Source organism: Manis javanica, chromosome 15 (genome assembly GCF_040802235.1).
Source record: "Manis javanica isolate MJ-LG chromosome 15, MJ_LKY, whole genome shotgun sequence".
In the NCBI taxonomy this organism is placed as follows: Eukaryota; Metazoa; Chordata; class Mammalia; order Pholidota; family Manidae; genus Manis; species Manis javanica.
In genome coordinates, this window is record NC_133170.1 from 37648463 (window position 1) to 37671355 (window position 22893).

The 22893-nt window shown below is 44.6% G+C and overlaps 1 protein-coding gene and 1 long non-coding RNA gene across 2 annotated transcripts in view; one reads left to right on the forward strand and one right to left on the reverse strand.

Annotated features, from left to right (window-relative positions):
* Positions 1 to 22893, reverse strand: part of NEK11 (NIMA related kinase 11) — a gene marked incomplete at its 5' end in the record, with an annotated part of 387736 nt that overhangs the window by 322053 nt on the left and 42790 nt on the right.
* LOC140846556 (uncharacterized) lies at positions 2870 to 7691 on the forward strand. Its single transcript, XR_012125769.1, has 3 exons — positions 2870 to 2992; positions 4774 to 4980; positions 6223 to 7691. It is a non-coding gene; the product is annotated as an uncharacterized lncRNA (long non-coding RNA).

Genomic DNA, 22893 nt, shown 5'->3' on the forward strand with positions numbered 1-22893 from the left:
AATAGCTACGTCCAGGTTGGGGCATCCGGCCCCTTGGGCATCCGGCTTGCCCCTGGTGCTGTGGTGCGGGAGATATCCCTAACCCAGGCCCCAGGATGTCTCCCCTGACTTGGCATGCTTGGGATGCTGGTGTTCCTCTCAGCGGGACTAGCTGGGCAGGTGACGCAGACATGGGGAACCAGCCCTCAAAAGCAGAGGCTCAGACTCCACTGCGGTGTCTCATTTCTAATTTGGCTACTCTATGTTTGTCCTGGGAAGTTCACAAATGGAAGCTGGTCTGCCTTTGCTCTCAGTATCCCTTGGACAACCAATCTCACTGGCCCCCTGAGGGAACTTTCAATTTTAGCCTCCTCACTGACTTGACTAATTATTGCCACCTGAGCGGAAAGTGGAGTGAAATCCCATATGGGCAGGCTTTTTGGACTTTGTATGCATGCACATATCTATGTGTTAAGTGTACTCCTTCCCAAGTTTTGTTAGCCCAGGCTTCCGCCAAGGACCGCCGATCTCTACCACTCCTATTACTAGGAGGTTCTTCTCTGATGGACTCGGCGGAGGATCTCGGCTACCCCCTACACGCTCCTCCAGGCCCACCCTGGGGGCCAGCTCCCTTCCTCGATGTTCATGTCCTCACCCCTCCTCCTCTCTCTCTCTCCACTATCTTGTTCCCCTTTTCTTCTGGTCTCTCCACCATCTTGTTCCCTGTCTCTTCCGGTCTCTCCACCATCTTGTTCCCCTTCTCTTCCAGTCTCTCCACCATCTTGTTCCCCTTCTCTTCTGGTCATGCTGCCATCTTGCTCCACAGGTGGGGACCCCACTTCCGAAAAAATGGATAAAACTCCCCCATATCCTGGCCCCCTGCCTTTAAGTTACACATCATTTCCCAGGTTGTATTCCCCCATTGCCAGTGTCACCTCCTCCATCCCCTCCTTCAAACCTGCCACCATACTATGCACTGCAGCTGGCACCCAAATGGTCTAGCCCTCCCATAACCTGCTCTAAGTCACAGCAGTCTCAGGCTCACGTGATGGCTCCTCTGAGGAAGGTGGTGGGGACTGAGGCGGTAGTGTAGGTTCATGTTCCCTTCTCCCTGGCAGAATTTTCCCAAGTGGAACAGCGATTGGGGTCCTTTTCCTCTAACACCATGTTCACTAAACAGTTTAAATATCTCACTTGAGCTTACAAGCTCACCTGGCACGATGTACATGTAGTCCTCCATTCCACTCTAACACTGGAAGAATATGACCGTGTCACGGCGGTGGCATAGCACTGTGCCAATGAGGCCCACGCCACAGATGAATGGGAACCTATGGGCAGGGAGGCTGTTCCTCTACAGGAACCCATGTGGGATTATAATTCTCCCGAGGGTGAGGTGCGCTGGGATCGCATGGTTCGCTACTTGTTAGCAGATATGAACTCAACCGCCGAAAAGGCCATCAATCATGATAAACTTAGAGAGATTACCCAGAGGACTGATGAAAACCCATCAGAATTTCTCAAGTGCCTCAAAGAAACCCTAGGGGCTTTTATTAAGATTGACCCGGCCTCAGCGTTGGGTTCCTCTCTCCTGGCCATGCATTTTATAACTCAGTTGGCTCCCAACATCAGGCGCAAGCTTAAAAAAGCTGAAGATGGTCCCCAGACCCCTCTAGGAGACCTGGTAGATATGGCATTTAAAGTTTTTCATGCCCAGGAGAATGAGAGCAAGAAGAGGTCAGCTACCCGAATGGCAGAACAGATTCGCGCCATAACAGCTGCTCTGCGACCAGCTCATGGAGATCGTCGGGATGTCAGTGAAGATCGACCCAAACCTCCGAGCCCTTGCTTTTGGTGTGGCGAAGAAGGGCACTGGACACAGAAGTGCCCCAACCAACCATGCAGAGCAACCAGACCGTGCCCCAGCTGCGGTAAGCGAGGTCATTGGAAAGTAGACTGTCCACTAGGGGTGGTACTCCTTTGGCGGCAGAGCCCCACGGGGGGTCAGATGTCCTCAAAAGACTACCCTTCAGACCTGTGGGGCATCCTCGAAGATTGAAGATGCCTGGACTCGGACACCCCAATCACCCTCGCTGAGCCCAGGGCCAACCTGTGGGTAGCAGGTAAGCCCATCTTTTTAGTGGACATGGGGGCTACCTACTCTGTTCTCCCCTCCTTTAAAGGGCTTTTATACTCTGCCAGGGTCTCCGTAGTTGGGGTCATGGGAACCCTCTCCAAGCCTTTAGAGATGGGCCTGGTGGCCTGCACTTTTCAAGGCATCCCATTTACCCATTCCTTCTGGTCATGCCTTCCTGTCCTACCCCTCTGTTAGGAAAGGATCTGCTCTATAAGTTAGGAGCTTCTATTTCCCCCCCACCTTTTGAATGCTTAGGTTCTCTCATTGCTTTAGTTGGCAAAGGAGGGTTGGATGACAGAGACCTGAGTCTCCCAACTCCCTGGACTGCTGTCAATCCAGTCATGTGGGACATCTCCACCCCTGTGGTGGCAACCCACCACACCCCAGTTTTAATACACCTTAAAGACCCATCCTGCTTCTCTTCTTGGCCTCAATTTCCTATTTCACAGGCTCACAGAAGGGGACTACAGCCTATTGTTAATTGTCTGCTCTCGCAGGGGCTTTTAGTGTCAGCAAACTCTCCATGCAATACTCCCATCTTGCCAGTAAAAAAGCTTTCTGGAGCGTATCGCCTCATTCAGGACCTCCGAATAATTAACAAGGCTGTTATTCCCTTACACCCAGTAGTGCCTAATCCATATACTCTTCTGTCTCAAGTCCCTTCCGGTACCTCTCATTTTACTTTACTGGACCTTAAAGATGCCTTTTTCACTATACCTCTCCACTCAGAATTGCAGCCGCTATTTTCCTTTACATGGGAGGACCCTGACATCTGTTGATCTAGAAAATTGACCTGGACAGTTCTACCTCAAGGTTTCAGAGATAGCCCCCAACATTTTGGACAGACCCTGGTGGAGGACCTCTTGCGACATTCAATGGGTAAGAGTACTCTCCTCCAATATGTAGATGATTTTTTACTTTGCAGCCCCTCAAAAGAGGCCTCAGTTCTGGACACCACATCCCTTCTTAATTTCTTGGCAGACATGGCATACAGAGTATCCCCTGCCAAAGCACAGCTGTCTCTACCCCAAGTTACATATCTCAGGCTAACTCTAACTCCCACCACTAAAGCCTTAATGGCATATCAAGTGGCTGCTATTAAAGCTCTCTTGCCACCTACTTCAGGAGCCGAGATACTATCCTTTCTAGGATTGGTAGGGTTTGTCAGACACTGGGTGCCTAACTTTGCCCTTCTGGCCAGACCGCTTTATGCGGCTGCCACAGAGACTCCTACTGGTCCGCTAACTTCACCCACCGAGGTGGCTTCTGCTTTCAATTGCGAGATGTGTTGCTCTCACCCCACCCCATTAATGCTCCCTGACTTAACTAAGCCTTTTACCCTATAAACAGCAGAGAGGGCAGGGGTGGCAGCCAGAGTGCTGGTACAGCCAGTGGGGCCGGGGTGTAGTCCCATTGCCTTTCTCTCCAAACAGTTGGGTACCACCGCCAGAGGATTGCAGCCTTGCCTCCGAGCCCTGGCAGCTGCAGGAAGTCTGGTCCAAGAAACCCTGAAATTAACTCTCCAACAGCCATTACTGTGTATTCCCCACACCGGTTACAAGATCTTTTGAGTCATAAATCTCTGACCTCCTTGAGTCTTTCAAGGGTACAAGAATTCCATCTTCTGTTCATTGAACATCCACAGGTAACCCTACAAGTCTCTCCACCCCTTAACCTAGCCTCCTTGCTTCCCATCAGTGATCAGGCAGATTAACCCACTCATTCCTGTGTAGAAGTTGTAGAGGCTCTTAGAAAACCTAGAGAAGGCCTACAAGGCATGTCCCTCAGAAACCAACTTGACTTTTTTTGTAGACGGAAGCTCGGTGAAGGGGAGTCACAGGGTGCAGAGGGTGGCCTATGCAGTGGTGACTCTGCCGCAGGTGATAGAAGCAAACCTACTCCCATCTGGGACCACCTCACAGAAAGCCGAATTAGTGGCTCTTACCCGGACGTTACAGCTGGCAGCTAGGAAGAGGGCCACAATTTTTACTGACTTTAATATGCCTTCCTCATATTATGCTGTGATTTGGAAGGAAAGGGGCTTCCTTACCACTAAGGGAACCCCAATCATCAAAGGCAGGGCTATCAGCCATCTGCTACAGGCCCTACAAGACCCCAAGGAAGTGGCCATAATGCATTGTAAGGGACATCAGACTGGAAATGATCCAATAACCAGGGGTAATGCATTGGCAGACGCCATGGCCCAACAGTTAACATCCGGGTCTACACAACCCTCTGTGCTATTTCTTTCCCCCTCTCTATTGCCCTAATACCTTGATGACGAACGTCAACTACTTCTACATCAAGGGGGGACGTTGGGAGATCAGGGATGGATATTGGGGGACAAATTGCCCTCTCCCAAGCCCAAGGCAGAGATATAATATCCAAAATTCATCAGTTTCTACACATTGGGCCAGAGGCCATGTACTGGTTTCTCTTCCCCATATTTGCCCCTTATGGTCTCCACAAGGCAATAGATCAAGTGCACCAAACCTGCACTACTTGTCATCGCGTCTCATCTCAAGGTGCTCTGAAGACCTGGATGGCCCTCCACCAGATGAGGGAAATGATCCCCGGACAGGGCTGGCTGGTCGATTTCACCCATATGCCTAAGCATAAAAAGCTCTGGTATTTACTAGTTCTGGCTGATACCTTTTCAGGGTGGATTGAGGCCTTCCCCACCTACCAAGGGACTGCATCAGTGCTGGCGCAGGTGCTGGTGGAACACATTCTTCCTCATTTCGGGCTCCCCACTTCACTCCAATCTGATAACGGACCTGCCTTCATCTCCCAGATCACTCAGCTAACAGCCGAGGCTCTCAATATCACCTGGAACCTCCATATGCCCTATCACCCCCAGTCGTCAGGTAAGGTTGGAAGGGGTAATGGTCTCCTAAAGGACCAACTAACTAAGCTGTCTCTAGAGGTAAAGCTCACGTGGCTGGATCTTCTCCCTATTGCTCTCGCTCGGCTGCATGCTGCCCCCCAGGGACTGGCTGGACTAAGCGCATTTGAGCTAATGTATGGCAGGCCCTTCTTACTGAACACAGGCCTGCCTGCTACCTCTCCTCCTTTAGCCTCCTACCTTCCTTACTTTTCACTGTTGAGACATCTTCTCAGGGAACACGCAGCCCAGCTCCTACCCCAACCTATGTCATCCAACAACCCAGGAGATGCAGCAATCCTTCATCCAGGAGATGAGGTACTTCTAAGAGAACTCCAGCCAAAATCCCTCCAACCCCGCTGAACAGGCCTTTATACAGTAATCCTCACTATGCCCTCAGCAATCAAACTACATGAGCATTCTTCCTGGTATCACCTTTCTAGGCTCAAACGGGCACCCAGACACGATGATTGGGTGTCTTGTGAGGTGGGTCCTCTTAAGCTGCGGGTTAGTCATGTCAAGTGCAACCAGCCAGATGAATAGCCTGGTGATCCCCAGGCAGAGCTACACTGCATGGAAGTTTAAGCTCCAACTAGCTCTTCCTCACAGAACCAAAGCCCGAGAAGTAGGCACCCAAAGTTGCCCACGTGCAGGTTGTCAGATACCGGTTCAAATACCTGTACACACAGACATCTTAAACATCTTCTTAAACTCAACGCTGTGCTTTCCATATGACCAAACCTCTCATACATGTACTTTCCAGTCCAACATATATGGGGGATGTCATCCTGAATTAGACACATGTAGGGTTCATGCAGTAGGAGGTACAACAGGATAGGCTATACATTACCATTAGTAACCCTTGGAATCAATGCTGGGAGAAAGGAGTACAGGGCAAGCTATACGATAGTTACCAAGCCCAGCCATGGGGCACAGTATACATCAAGAAGGAATGGACCACTGTGAATCCCACTCTCACGGAGGTTCTAAACACCCAGGTACCAGTATCAAGTAATATTCTACAGACAGAACAGGCACTAAAACAGAAGATTCAGTTGGACCCCTACCCCCACTCCTCACAACCAGCAGGAGCACCACTTTCCTGGGACAGAGTCATTGGAGAAACAGTGCAGTTTCTTAATGCTTCACATATCCTCAGCAATGTGTCCAATTGTTTCCTCTGTGTCGCCCCGCAATGCCGCCCAGTGGTGGCTGTCCCCATTAGCTTCTTCCAGGCTCAACTAGTAAACTCCTCTGAAAAGGACTGCGGCCTGCTTTTGAGTGACATACCAACGTGGAAGATGAACTTGAGCCCGGGACTTGACATAAGTCCTGGGTCACCAAAAAATGGTGTGAAGAATCATTGTCACCGCTGACCTGCTACCTGACCCAGCATTCCACCATCTCAGGACTGTCAATGAGAAGCCAATGCCAATGATGGGTGACTGTGGACACTCTAATTTCCCTTCAAGGGGGTGGGTTTTTCTGGTGCAACAACACACTTACCCAGTGTATTAGCAGCACCATGTTTGGACCCTGCTTTTCAGTGATGCTAATTCCCCAATTGATGTTATACAACAAACCTGAGGTAAAACAGGCACTAGATGGATGGTCTGTGTTTTCAAGAGCTAAGCAAAAGAGGGCTGTCTTCCTACCCATACTAGTAGGAGTAAGTCTGGTCACCACAGTAGCCGCAGCTGCCACAGGAGCAGGGGCATTAGGCCATAGCCTAGTCAGCTCTCAAGGTCTCACAAGTCAACTAGCAGCATTAAATGATAGAGTGAGCCTGACCCTGGGAGAAACCTCAACCTCTCTTATTTCCCTCCAGTGGCAGCTTACTTCCCTTGCCCAAGTCACCCTTCAAAATAGGCGGGCTTTAGATCTACTTACTGCAGAAAAGGGCAGAACCTGTATTTTCCTACAAGCAGAATGCTGTTACTATATCAATGAATCTGGGACCATAGAACAAAGTGTTAAAAAATTACAAGAACTACAAAAAGAACTCCACAAAACATGAGTACCTGAAGACAGCCCTTATGGGTGGCTTCAGCCCCCATGATAGCCTGGCTAATGCCTCTACTGGGCCCCTTAATAATGGTTTGTGGTTTACTCTTAATTGCCCCTTGTGTCTTCAAGTTCTTCCAACAGAAGCTAACTGAGATGACCCGGGTCACCACTAATCAGATGTTGCTGCATCATTATGCACCTCTCCCCACTAAACCCTCTTCTTTGGCCTAATACCAGCCTCAACCCCCCCACAACACCCCTTGTCAGCCAGAAGTAGCCAGATTGAGTCATCGCCCATTATGACCAAAAGGCTGGAATGTAAGGCTGGCGGTACCAGAGGGAGAAGGGCAAGGACATTGCAGGTGGAGCAGACAGCACCAATCAGCTCTGTGCCATATGGGGAAGGAACGAACAGCTCTTCCTGGATTCCAGTCCCATGACATGCTGACAAACCCCAGACGCAGACCCCCTCCATCCAGAAGGAGGAGACCTCTGGCTGTCCATCACCTGACCCTGAGCCAATAAAAATTCCTCACATACCCCTAGTGCGGCTAACTTCCCCCTCCCTTCCCTGTTCTCTTAAAAATTCCCCGCCTCCCCTCCTGGGCTCAACTTCCCCAGCCTGCATCCCTGCAGACTGGTGAACCTCACCCAGATATTGCACTCAAATAAACTGCCTGGCTCTTTGTTGCCTCTCGTTGCCTGCTTATTTTGGCTAGAAGTTATCTTACAAACATAAGGAATTTCCTGCCTTGATTTCTCTCTGGGACACTGGTGCCTTGGTCTGGGAGCACATCAAAAGACTGCCTGCCCAGCCCCCAAGGTGGGCTGAGGTATTGTCTATTTGCTAAAGAATCTTGCCTCTTGAACTTCCTGGGTGTTTAAATGCAATCTTATCTTTAAGATGGAATTCTTCCTGCCTTTTACCATGTTGTCTACAGCTGGGTCTGCATGCTAAGTTAGTTGCTCAGTTTGCAAAATCACCTCATCAGATCTGAAGGAGGAAAGATAGTACATAGGCCTGGGCCTTTTAGTATGCTAAAGTTAATCTTACACATGGTTACAAATGATTAGTATAATAAAACATGTTCTACTCTTCTTTATCTGGAGAACATTAACTGATTTCACTGAAGAATGATTCTAGAGTTCAATGTTTAACATAGAGTTTTAGCAGGGGGGGGTTCCTTGCATATAGTTACATTGCTCTGACTGCAAATATCTTGCCCTGCTCCCTCTGGAGGCCCTCACCCTACTCTGACTACATCCATGGTCCCTGTCTCAAGGCCACTTCATAGTGATTAGAATAATGGTCTTCATGAGGCACTAAAGAAGCTATGTATATTCTTAATTATCATTTGAGTGTTATGGAAAATCTTACCAAGAGTTGAGAGTCATTGCAGTCACAGAGCCCCAGATTTGGAGGTTTGGGGTGAGATACACAGAAGAGGGGACAATGTTTCCCTGGACTCATCTTTCCCAGCAAGGTTGTAAAATCTACATTTTTGAGACTGTCCTCAGTACCACCACCTACTGGTGTGGTTTTTTGAGTCTGAGGGCCAATTTTTTTAAGTTCAAATGTGCAAAATTCATTTGATTCAAATTGTTAAAAAATAGAGTAGTAATATGCTCTAAAAACATTGATAAATATTGGTAACATAAGACTGCAACAAATCACTCATTCACTATCACTCTTTTAAAGGTACTGAGCTTGGAGCAAAAAGATAGTGTTTATGTCAACAAGAAGCATGACAGTGTCAGTAAGGATATGAAACAATAATTTACTATAGATAATTGGGTTAGCTTTTGTTCTGATTTTTATATGCTCCAAATTTATAATTAATGTTAGATTAATATTCAAAATACAATATTCTAATACATAATTCATGTCTGGTGTCTTTGAACATTATGGAAAAATATTAGAATTGCAAATTTCAGTGAGATAATCAGAAGTGATACAAAGTCTACCGTGAAATCAAAATACAGCAAACGACTGAGTTTTAAGGAGCAACAAAAACTGAATAGCTCCATCTCCTTGACTCAGTAAAACTGAAAAAGGATAAACCCTGTTTACAGTAAAACTAAATTATGATCCAGGCAAGAAGAAAGTTGGTGCTCCAAAGATAAAAAATGAAAAAATAATCTAGGGTTCCAGTGAAATAAAATCTCCTAGTTTTATTTCTAGCAAGTGCTGGTTGGCCTCAAGTTAAGTTTATGACAGCCAAAAAGTTTGTATTCCTAGATTTCAGTCTCTATTGCATCATCACGGTATTGTAAAAATAGACTTGAGCTACAACTCCCTTTAATGTAACTATACCATAAAGCAGGTTGCTACTGTATTTAATTTTGAGAAGGAAAGGGAGGAAAATGAAGTCTGTGTTAGCATACTTCCATTAGAGGGTTTAAACAGCTAATATTGGGTCTTATATTTTTGCTGAGTAGTACTTAAATAAAAAAAACATCTGTTTTTATGCACCAGAAAGCCAGGTCTTAACCTACCAATAGAGCTCAAATTAGAATCTACTCCTAAGAAGGATCTAGTTTTCGTGAATGTCAGTTTATGGGTTTAGTCATTGGTTTTAGCACACACAAAAAAGTCACTGTCAACTGTGTAAGAGGAGAAGAGGGACATGAGACTGACCCTCTGATCACACATTGCTTCATCTCCCAGAAGGGTGGAGGGGGGCCTAGCCAAAGAAAGGGCTTCGGAATCTCTGTATGCGCTGTGTCTCAGAGAAACTGTGCAGAGACTGCCCTGCCTGTCCAAGACGTCCAAAGGGACTCGGGATGGGAGACTTATTCTCTGGTCAGAACACTGACAAAGGACACTAAAAAAAGAGTTTGAGTGTGGTTTTCTACTAGAACTGTTTCTAGAGATTCTAGAATTTGAGGATGAATCAAAGTGTTGTCATGTTCAGACAATGAAAGGAAAAAACTGTCAAACTCATAAAGCATGGTATCTGAAGAAGCCTCCAAAAAGGAACATGGGATCTAAGAGCGGTGCTTCTCAGATACAGATCACCAGGAGAGCTCTTCCAAAATGGGTCTGGGAAGCCTGAGATCACACAAGTCTAACAAGTTCCCACCTGTCACCCTGAGCAGCTAGTTCAGCAAGCACCCTTTGAGTAGCAAAGTTTAGAGCAGGCAGGTGTCAGAAGACTGTCAGGGCTGAAACTGTTCAAGAGCCCAGAGCTCTCTAGAGGCTTGGGAGGAGGGCAAGTTTGAAGAGCAGCCCAAGCGAGAAGGTGTGTGACCCCCTACCACCCCATGAGGCATGAGATGTCATATGACAACAAAGTTTTGGGAACCACTGCTGGTCCAGCCCCCCACTTTACAGATGAGGTCACTAAAATCCAGACAGCCTGTAAGACAACTTCATACCCACCTGAGAGAATGTTCCACAGCCAATGACAATACGACCCCCAAATTCCAGTCGGTTTTAAAGCACCATTAGGAAAATCTCCCATATAGTTTTGGCCCACGTCCTAAAAACTACAGTTTGCACTCATTTCTTTTTGTTCTGTTCCTAGTAGTGGTAAGATGCAGCTGCCTAACTGACCTCTGAACGTGCCTTGTTACTGACTTACTACAGGCACACCTGTTCCATGTGCGTCACGCGATGTATTCTTTACAAATCTAAGGCTGCAGCCACTCTGCACAAGCAAGTCTGCCAGCACTATTATTCCAGTGGCATTTGCTCACTCGTGTTTCTGTATCACATATTCTCTCAATATCTCAAACTTTTTCATTACCATTATATTTGTTATGGTTTCTGTGATCATGCTCTTTGATGTTACTGTTGTAATTATTGTGGGATGCCACAAACCACACCCATATAATGATGAATGCATGTGGGTGTTCTGACTGCTCCACTGACTGGCTGTCCCCCCACCTCTCTCCATCTCCCCATACCCTGAGACACAACAATACTGAAAGTGGGCCAATTAATAACTGTACAATGGCCTCCAAGTGTCCAAATGAAAGGAGAGTCTCAAAGCTCTCACTTTAAATCAAAAACTAAAAATGATTAAGTGTGGTGAGGAGGGCAGGCCAAAGCCAAGGTAGGACAAGAGCTAGGCCTCTTGCCCTAGTAGCCAAGTTGTGAATGCAAAGGAAAAGGTGTTGAGGGGAATTTAAAGGCTAATCCAGGGGACACAGGAATAGTAAGAAAGCAAAGCAGTCTCATTGCTGATTTGGAGAAAGTTGTAGTGGTCGGGGTAGAAGATCAAACCAGCCACAACAGTCCCTTAAACCAAAGCCTAATCCAGAGCAAGGCTCTCTCTTCAATTCTATGAGGGCTGAGAGAGGTTAGGAAGCTACAGAAGAAAAGTTTGAAACTAGCAGAAATTGGTTCATGAGGTTTAAGGAAAGAAGCTGTGTCCATAACAGAAAGGTGCAGGTGAAGCAGCCGGTGCTGACTGAGAAGCTGCAGCAGGTTACCCAGAAGATCGAGCTCAGGTAATGCATGCAGGCGGCTACACTCAGCAATAAATTTTCAGTGCAGGTGAAACAGCCTTCTATCGGAAGAAGATGACTTCATAGCTAGAGAGAAGTCAATGCTTGCCTTCAAAGCTTCAAAAGGTAGGCTGATTTTCCTGTCAGGATCTAATGCAGCTGGGAACTTAAAGTTGAAGGCAGTGCTCTTTTACCATTCCAAAAATCCTAAGGCCCTTAAGAATTATGCTAAATCTACTCTGTCTGCACTCTATAAATGGAACAACACAGCCTGGATGACAGCACATCTGTTTACAACGTGGCTTACCAAATATTTTAAGTCTACTGTTGATATTTACTGCTTAGAAAAAAAGATTTATTACCTTCAAAATATTACTACTCATTAACAATGTACCTATTCACCCATGAGCTCTGATACAATGAGATTAATGTTATTTTCATGCTTCCTAATACAACATCCAGTCTGCACCCAGGGATCAAGGAGTCACTGTGAGTGTGAAGTCTTCATTATTTAAGGAATATATTCCATAAGTCTATAGCTGCCATAGACAGCAATTCCTCTGATGGATCTGGGCAAGTTAACTGAAAACCTTCTGGAAAGGATTCACTATTCCAAATGCCATTAGGAATATTCATGATTCATGCATGCTAAGAGGCCAAATTATCAATATTAACAGGAGTTTGGAAGTTGATTCCAACCTTTATGGATAACTTTGAAGAGTTCAAGACCTCAGTGAAGGAAGTAACTGCAGGAGTGGTGGAAATAGCAAGAGTTAGAAATAGAGCCTGAAGATGTCACTGAATTGCTGCATCTCATGATCAAACTTCAATGGATGAGCAAAAAAAGTAGTTTCTTGAGATGGAAACTGGTGAAGATACTACAAAGACTGTTGAAGTGACAACAAAGGATTTAGAATTTAAAATAAACTTAGTAAAGCAACAGCAGAGTTTGAGAGGACTCCAATTTTGAAAGAAGCTCTACTGTGGTTAAAATGCTATTAAACTGTATCACATGCTACAGAAAAATCATTCAAGAAAGGAAGAATCAATTGATGTAGGAAACTTCATTGTTGTCTTATTTTAATAAATGGCCACTGCCACCCTCCCTTCAGTGACTACCCCCTCGTCAGTCAGCAGCCGTCAACATCAAGGCAAGATCCTCTACCCGCAAAAAGATTGTGACTTACTGAAAGCTCAGATGATGGTTATCATTTTTTGGCCATAAAGTATTTTTAAATTAAGGTATGTACATTTGTTTTTTAAGATGTAATGCTATTGCACACCTAATAGGTTACAGTATAGTATAAACATAACTTTTATAAGCACTGGGAAGCAAAAATTTCATTTGACTCACTTTATTGAGGTATTTGCTTTACAGCAGTGGTCTGAAACTGAATCCACAATCTCCAAGGTATGCCTATACTTTAATGTGTTGATTTTTACCTCATTTCACAGAGGATGACACACAACTCATACAATAAGATATAAAATTGAGACCAGCAAGAGTAGATGGAAAATGGAAAAGAACACTAAGAAACAGGGAAAAGAACACAAATATTCTGGCCAAAAACTGTTGTGATTGAGCCTTAAATTTAATTCCAAAACTTCTTGGGATGTATGATTATTATTATTATTAATATTATTGCTGTTATTGATAGTGATGTCATAGATGCAATTCTTGCCTATTATAAGAGGTTACATCAATCTCTGGCTTCTCTGTGACATAAGCCAGCTTAAACACACATGGTCAATTAAGTGGCCAACCATACCTAGTAACAATGAACTCAAGACCCCACTGCAGAAACCTGGGCATCTCACCACTATGCGGTCCTGCTTCCTAGGTGTATGACGTCAGACCCAAATGAGCTGCACACTGAGAACACAACATAAAGATATATTCTCTGCACTGAATAACTTAGCTAAAAGGGAGTGGTGCCCTCCTGTCCACCACCCCCAAAAAGTGTCCTCCAGAAATTGTAGAACAATACAGCTGGCATGAACCTCTGACAAAGATGAACTGATGATGAAACAGATGGCTTGTGAGCATTTAGAAAATGAAGCAGCAGCCAGCAGGTGGTTGCATAGGCTTATGGAAAATATGCCAATGTAAAGTAATCTAATTTCTTTTTGTGAGAGGGTTATTTGATTGGTAGATAAGAGAGAAGCAATTAGTTGTGATATATCATGATTTCAGCCCATCTGATGAAGTCCTGTTAACAGATGTCAAAAGAGTCTTTTTTTTGATAATTTTAATATGGGATAATTTTAATATGGGAGAGATGCAATCTTCATGTGGATTTATGGCTGGTTGAACAAGCAAAGCAAACATGCTGGAGTCTTGGGTCCCAGACCATTTTGCTCTCTCTTGTAATGCCATCAGGATCTTTCCCTAACAATATCTTCACCAACATTTTATTAGTGTTCAATGAAGATCCCAAAAGACATTTTTACCAAGTTTGTAGAAGAACCCAAAGCCAGGTAGCAAAATCAATAGACACAGGTAGAGTCAATATTTCAAAGTGACTGAAGAAGTGGAAATATGAGTTACATACCACCCACGTTAAATTCTGAAAGGCTCAACCTGAAGTCCTATAGTTACAGGTAAGAAAATCAAATCCTCAGATCCAAGATGAGGGAAACCTGGCAGAAGAGCAGCATGGTTCATCTGTAAAAACTCTCAACAGTGGGGTGCGGGAAGAATCAGTTGCCCCTCAGAATTCAAAATGAGACAATATGATGTGACTCCTAACAGAGCTCCTGAGATTCCAAGCTGATTTTGAATTATATGAAAGTATCAGTATACTTGTTCCATCTGGCCCCTGGTTTTCAGGCCTGGGAACTTCATTTCAAGGGCAAAATTATCACCAAAGTTAGCCCACAGAAAGATGAATAAGATGTTCAGGGGTCCTAAAATCAGATTACCCAAGGAACAGAGAAATGAGAGGGACAGAGGTAATAACAATAACTTGTTAAAATGCACTAAGAATGTTTTCTATGTCATTCATTTAAAACTTACAACCATATAGTTACTATTTTGTCCATCTTACAGGTGGGAAAACTGAAACTGATAATTTAGGTAACTGTCCAAAGTAAGTAGAGAGGTTGAGATATGAATGCAGAATAATCTGGCTTAAAGACAAGGCTCTTTCTACTTCATTATTAACTTAATCTCTATCCAGTACTTAAAATATTGATAAAGTTGAGATTAGGCTAAGAAAGCATGTGAGAACAGTGCCATACAGTCCCTGTACGTGCCAGGGTTTCGTGCAATCACTCATACTGCTTTCCTGCCTGGGATACCCTGTCTCCAGCCTTTCACTGCCAAATTCCTATTCATCTTGTAAGGTGCCCCATGCTCTCTCTCCTACCCTGTCCTCTCCACTCTGTAAGATGGGATAAATGCACCACCATCTGCATACCGGCCCTGCAAGGGCCTCCAAGGGCCTCTTTACATCCATGTTGGCCTCACTGGTCTGTAAGCACTTTGAGAGCAAGAGCCAAGAGCAATTTAGTTTTTTATTTTCCTTTATGACAGTTTTATTGAGATAAAATTCACATATAATAAAATTCACATTTTTAAAGTGTACAATTCAATGTGTTTTATTATACTTCCACAAGTCTGCAACCATCACCACTATCTAATTTTAGAACATTTTCATCACCCCTGTTATGGACTGAACTGTGTCCCTTACCCCTACTCCAAATTCATGTTGATGTCCCAACTCCCAATACCTCATGAAGTAACCCAATATTTGGAGATAAGGTCTTTAAAGAGGTGATAAAGTTCAGATGAAGCCCTAATCCAATATGACTGGAGTCTTTATAATAAAGACATGCCAGGGACACATGCAAAAGCACACACACCCATCAGACAGGCCACATGAACACAGAGCAAGGCAGAGGGGAGGCCGCGGAGGAAACCCACCCTGCTGGACCTCGGTCGTGGGCTTCCAGTCTTGAGAGCCATCACAGAATACATTTCTGTTGTTTCATCACCCAGTCTGTAGTATTTTGTTATGGCAGCCCTAGAAAACTAATATAACCCCCAAAGAACCTCTTATCCATTAGCAGTCACTCCCATCACTGTGTCCTACTCTTCCTGGCAAACAGTAGTCTATGATTTCTGGCTCTCTGGATTTGCCTACCCTGGACATTTCATATGAACCGAATCACACAATAGGTAGTCTTTTGTGACTGGCTTCTTTCATTTAGTGTAATGTTTTCAAGCTGAATATTCCATTATATGGACATGCTACATTTTGTCATCCATTTGCCCGCTGAGGGACATTTGGGTTTTTCCACTTTTCAGTTACTTTGAATAATGTTGTTAATGTTGTTATAAACATTGTGTATAAGTTTTTGTGTGGACACATGTTTTCTTTTGGATACATGTATATATGTATTTCTGGGTCATAGAGTAACACCATCTATGTTTAACATTTGAGGAAAAGATAGTTTACATAAGTGGCTGCACCATTTTACATTCCCACCAGCAGTGTGTCAGGGTTCCAGTTCCTCCACATTCTCACTGACACATTACCTTTTTGAGTCTAGCCATCCTTGTGAGTATGATGTGTCCTCTAATTGTGGTTTTGATTTGCATATACCTGATGATTTATGTTATTGAGTATTTTTTTCATGTGCAATGATTGACCATTTGTATATCTTCTTTGGAGAGATGTGCATTCCTATTTGTGTTTATATTCCCAACCCCTAACCAGATTGGGCATACAGTGGGGATTCAATCAATTTAAGTCATAAACCACTTGTAAGAATCACCCAGAAGTCCTAGATTCCACCTGAGACCTACCAGATCAAACTTTAGATACTCAGTCCTGGGACTTTACATGTAAATAAAGTTCTGGGAGGAGGGAGAGGCTCTAATATACAGGGAATTTGAGAACTACCACCTTAACTGAACTAAAGATTATTGATACATATGAAAACCTGTGATGTATCCACAAGTAATCATGTGACCTATGCAGTTCTAACCTACAGAAGTGGACCTGGTGGACAAGGATCACAGGCAGGGCAACATTACCTTGTTAAGTGGTATTGACTGAGTTTGGCTGGCCTATTTGTCATGGAGTCACAGAAGGGAGACCCCCACTGGATGAGATGTAGGATGGGATATGGTCCTTGTAGGGAAAGTATGCTATTTCTGTACATGGTAGATTCCATTACTTTTTAAATATTCTGTCTTGTGATAAAATAGCATATCCTGGTATTGGCTACATCCAAAATGGACTAAGACTCTACTTAAGGAAAGTGTGTAAGTTTTTCCTACCTCTTGATATTTTTCCTATTTCTTGCTTTTCTCTGAAAAGAAAAACAAGATTTTTCCAGATCCACACAAGCTATCTTACTTCAAAGACTGCTAATATATGCACTGTGCTCGCCATTGTCTATCAGGTTTCTTGGTTGTATGCAAAAAAATAAGACTTGCCTGACTAAAACCAAAAAACAGCTGATTACAAATTTAGTAGGTAGCTCCCAGATTCACCAGGGGTTTCTGGAGGACCCGAGTAGGGGTGTTCTCCCTTGCCAGTACCCTGGGGCTGGGCCCCATGAGATTGCTATCCCAGGAACTCCTTTTTGCTGCCACTGCCGCACCAGAGTGGCCCTTCTGGGCTCCTGTTCTTGATGCCGTCAAAACTAATTCCAAGTCCAGGGCATCAGAATGCAGAGCACACAATGCTCACTTGATGGATAACTGAGTTGCTGATGAATTAATTCCATGGGCCCAAGGAACAATGGCACCACAGGGCACATAAAACACATCAAAGTACCAATTTCTGTCTTCTAGGAGTTTAAATTTTAAGTGAAAGCTGGGGTGTATCAAAATGGTTAGACACCAATCACAAGGTTCCCTGTACACCAGGAGCACAGCTGAAGGTCAAACCATGTGTGAAGCAGTGACCACTGTGTGCAGTGCCATCCGACTAAGGGATGGATGGTTGCTACCAGCTTGCCAGCAGCCCTGGGGCTCTCTGGTCATCAAAAGCACATTTTGCAATCTTGCAATCTGAGAGAACCTTCCAGGTTATAGGCTAAATGCCTTTGCACCCTCTCTCCTAGGAGAATGGGGAGAGAAGGTACACTGGTCATGTTGGGAGGTAATGATTAAAACAGTTTAGATAGATAGAGGGGACTCAGTTGGTAGAATGCCTTGAACCTGAGGCTTAATTTAAATGTTATCTGACAGGAATGATCTAAGAGCTGTAAAATCTTTAGCAAGAGAGTAGTATTATAAAAGCACTATTTTAAAAAGTGGTTTTCCTTGAGCTTGAAGAAACAGAGTACCCCCACCCCCACCAGGAATCTACTACAGATGTAAAATTATAAAAGCCTAGAGTAAGCTGACAGCAGAGAACAAAAGTAAATTAGGAAAATTCCTGAGGAAAAACGATATGTGGTGGGCAAAGAAGACAGTCATATGTGACACTACCAGTCTTCAGAATCAGTTGTGGTGACCACCAGAACAAAGGATACTTTTCATTTGATTTGCTAAATTTCAGACATTGCCTAAATATTCCTTTAAACCCTGGAAATAGGAGACTTCATAATGGGTGAAAGGTCAAAGCTAGCAATGTAGGTCCTAGGGTCACCTGCTCTCAGGTAACAGGGAAAATCAGGAAAACAAGTGGAGCCATCGTGAAATCCATGCTTCATCTCTCACACTTCACTGCACAGAACGTTTAACCAGATAAATGTCCACTCAGTTAATCACCTGAAGGTTAGATAAACTGCCTTAATGAGAAAAACAATGACAGCCAGCTAACAATGACTAGAGAAAGCATATTCTCTCTCATTAAACATGGTCTCCAACACCTTTATGTCTAAGACTTCATGTGAAGTTATAAAGATGATTTCACCCTTGCTAATTATTTGTAGATCCCTGTAACGAAAATACTTCAACAATTTGATTGCTACTGACTATGCCTTAGGTCTGTCATTTGAAGGGAGATCTATGTGCCTCCCCCCAAGCAGTGGCCATGCTGGCTTCAGAGGCATGGGACCTCTGCAGTCACACAGGGCCCAGTGATTAGAAGAGCCTTCACTTGGTTTAATGCTTTGCTGACACTGGCTTCAAATTATCAATGATTCTTTAACAAAGGGCCCTGCTTTTTCATTTGGTACTAGGCCCTACAAATTAGGTAGTCAATCCATCCTGTATTATGCAAGCATAAAAACTATTTATAATGGACTCTCTGTAAGTTAACCAGCCTCACTCTCACTGGTCAGTTTTGCTTTTACATATATGATAAAGTGAGGCAGGGCTCAAATCTGTCAGTCTCCTATGTGCCTGCCACTGCTATATAAATGTTCTGTGCATGGGAGGGGTGCAAGGGCACGGTTACAGAGGAGGAATCAGGAGACGACAGGGACTTTATTTTATTTTATTTTATTTTATTTTATTTTGTTATCATTTATCTACAATTACATGAAGAATATTATGTTTACTAGGCTCTCCCCTACCCCAAGTCCCCCCACAAACACCATTACAGTCACTGTTCATCAGCATAGTAAGATGTTGTAGAATCTCTATTTGTCTTCTCTGTGTTGCACAGCCCTCCCCGTGCCCCCAATCCCCACATTATACATGCTAATCATAATACCCCCTTTCTTCTTCCCCGCCCTTATCCTTCCCTCCCCCACCCCCAGTCTCTTTCCCTTTGGTTACTGTTAGTCCATTCTTGGGTTCTGTGATTCTGCTGCTGTTTTGTTCCTTCAGTTTTTCTTTTGTTCTTATACTCCACAGATGAGTGAAATCATTTGGTACTTGTCTTTCTCCACCTGGCTTATTTCACTGAGCATAATACCCTCTAGCTCCATCCATGTTGTTGCAAATTGTAGGATTTGTTTTCTTCTTATGGCTGAATAATATTCCATTGTGTATATGTACCACATCTTCTTTATCCATTCATCTACTGATGGACACATAGGTTGCTTCCATTTCTTGGCTACTGCAAATAGTGCTGCGATAAACATAGGGGTGCATCTGTCTTTTTCAAACTGGAGTGCTGCATCCTTAGGGTAAATTCCTAGAAGTGGAGACCACAGGGACTTTTAAAGTAACTGAAACATATTCATCTGTTGATGCAAATCAGGTCCTCAGAGCAATGCTACCAGTGGGGTCATTTAAAAATTAACTCTAGAGTCAGTAGAAAAGGCCAAATGAGAATCAACTATGTGCTAGTAGTTTGTTTTCAAAATTTAATGGTTCGATCCTCAACTGAGATACAGGAAGTCCTGCATTTTTTCTCAGTTCTCTAGGACATCTTAGATTTGAGTTAATCACCTCTCCTCAGTTACTTCAGCTATACCCAGATAATTCCTGTCACCAAGACAGACATATTTGTGAAGTTCAGGGAGCTAACAGGTATGATCATTTTAGGATCCAAAGTTAGGGGTGATTTCCCTCTTTTGTCTATACTGTAATATAAGTTACATAAGGGAACTGTGATAAAGGCTTTGATGCATCAAAACAGATAAAATACAAGGATGAGCAATATTCAGATATGACACCAACAGCTTTCAGCCCTCAGTCTGAAGAGTGGATTCTTTACTATCTAAACAGCTCTGATCCAGAGATGGTTTTGCTTTCCTGAAACTGGAGTCAAGGACAGAGTGGGGGCAGCTGCCTTCTTGGAGGGCATCTATTCTGACCCCCTTTGTTATCATCTCTCAAGGAGGAAACTGGGTCCCTTAGAGATGTAGCTGTACATCTGGTGCACAACAGAAAGCTTTTCTGATCTCTACTAGAAGCACAGATTGCACACTGGCATGATTTCTGACCAAGAGGCACTTTATTCATAGGGAATTTTCAAACATTGTATGTTTTCTCTCATTACCATGTGTAGCCCATCTTCCAGGAGGGAGTCCCCCATATCTTGGGATAACACTTAAGAATAATAAACAGTAGTCACTGCACATTAGCTTCATCTGCTCCCCAAAAGAAATCATTAATGAAGGTGTCTAGAGGCTTTAGTGTCCCAAGTGGAAGATTTTCCAGGGGGTCTCCACATCACTGATCCTGACCAGAGAAAAACCCACTGAGTGTGCCGGCCACTGCTAGAGGAAAGAAAGCTTTTTAGGCACTGAATGAAGCTGAAGCCTGGAGAAGTACCTCCTAGAACACCTAATTCCTAACATCCTCAGGGGACCCTGTTTCCAGGGGCAGGACTTGGGGTAAGGTATCTATCACCTTTGAGATCTCTCCATCTCAATACCACGGTGTCCATTCACACACTGTGAAATCTCTTCAGCAGAGCAGAAAAAGACACATAAGACAGAGACAGAGAACTAGCCTGAGACTTCATCAAAGACTCCACTGACCTCAAGGCAGTGAAACAAAGTTAATGCCCTTCAGAGGAAAACTCCAGCACCTCAGTCACTCCCAACCCATAGTCACCCTGTTTCCCAGCAACAGGGCTCCAACTCCCCAGAAAAGGGAAGGGAGTAACACAAAGTATATCTGGTGTTTCTGCACTAGTGTCCAGATAGAGAGACATAAACATATGGGAAATGTATCCTGTACTGCAAAACAACAATTCAGTGATAGGTTTTGATTCAAAATTCCTTCCAATGATCTTTTATCTTGGGTGTTTTGGTCAGTCTCTGCTAATTCTCACTTTAACACCAGACATGTATGAGCTATTGACAAGCACTTATCAGATAGACACACACCCAGGACTCCCTATCCTCTTTTTCCTGTTTTCTTTCCATGGCCCTTATTCATATTTTAGAATATTATATAATTGTATTCACTGTCTATCTCTCCCCACCTCCTACCAGGTAGTGTCCCGTCCATGACAACAGAGACTCTGTGTTTGTTATTGTATCCCATGCCTAGAACAGCACCTAACACTGTTAGCAATCTCTCCATTGACCAAAGACTGAATGAAGATATTCACATTGTAGGTTTGATAAGGAAAATATTCAACACAGCCGTCAAGGTCAGCAAACCACTGTTTTCCTCCAGTTGGCAAAGCACTCCCAGCCCCACCCCCTCCTCCAGGCTCCCCTTTTACCCTGCACATGCCAAAATGCTACATATCAAAATAATATAAATTGCTCCCCTTGCATGTGCTCAGGGCTCAGACTTTGGGAGATTATTCCCCTCTGAGCCCGCCAGTTTGAAATAAACCTCAACACTCTGAGTGCGGCTTGGTTCTTCTGTCAGCAATCCAGTGCAGGTTTTCCAGTATTTTCCATAACATTTGGTTCCCTGACCGGGAAACCCACCTGCACTGGCCCTTTGTTGCCACTGGTTTGGAGCAACAGCGGGGCAGTGATGGAACAGGCGATGGCAGCGGAAAAAGTGTGTCCTGCCTGATCCCTCGGCAGGCTCCTGCCTGGTCGCCCTGGACCAGCCCCACTCCTCTGTTCCCGCCGGACTCAAGGAGGCGTGGCAGGTGAGGACCTGGTTCTAACGTTGAACCTGGTAAGGCCCCTGGGCCCCTGACTTAGCCAGTCCCACCTGTTGGGGTGGATGGGGAGACTGATCACCTCCCGGAGACTTCTTAGAAGTCTCATAGCTTGACATTCCCAGGGGGGGAATGTTTAAACTCTGGTTTGAGTGTGTGTGTGTGTGTGTGTGTGTGTGTGTGTGTGAGTGTGCAGGGCAGCTGAAGTCATTCAGTCTGCACTGAATCTGTGATTCCACAGCCTGCGCTACAGAATCTGAGTGGGCCCTCATCCACTTTTGTGGTCAGCCGTCATGGCATATCGGTGATTCAGCTTCTGCTGATGTGGCCTGGGACTTATACAGATGCACCTTAGCCAAGTCTGGCCAAAGTCTCTGCCAGGAGAGTGAATGGACAGGCATCTGACTAGTCTCCTCTCTAGAGGAGGCACCCCTCCCTTGTCTGCTGTCATAGCACCGTCCATGGACATGTCATGGGGTCAGGGCACAGTAAACCCACAGTCCTTGACACTATGATCAAGAATTTCAGGAAGGGATTTTCAGAAAACAACAGAGTAAAATTAACTCCTGGCAGGTTGAAAACCCTGTGTGAATCTGTATTGCCCACCTTTAGCGTAGGGTGGCCTCCAGAAGGAACCCTAGATGTCCCAACAATCTGCTGAGCCTGGCGGGTCACCCCTGGAGATCCAGGTCATCCTAATCAGTTCCCATACTTTAACTCCTGGTTAGAAGTTGCCCAGACTCTTTCCCCTTGGGTTCAATTAGCTTGCAATAGGCAAGGACAAAGTAGAGTCTTAGTCACCTCAACAAAGCAGCCTACAAAGAATCAGCAGAAGTCTGAGCCTCTGTAAATTCTTGCTGGTCACCCAGAGGAAGAGCCAATATTGCCCCACCTTATGCACCCCCAAGGCCATCAGCATCCAGCCCCCCAGTCCCAGACACCCTGCTGCCATCAGCCTCCCCGCCAACTCCAGAACCAGTGGACCCACTCACCCCTGGACCAGTAGC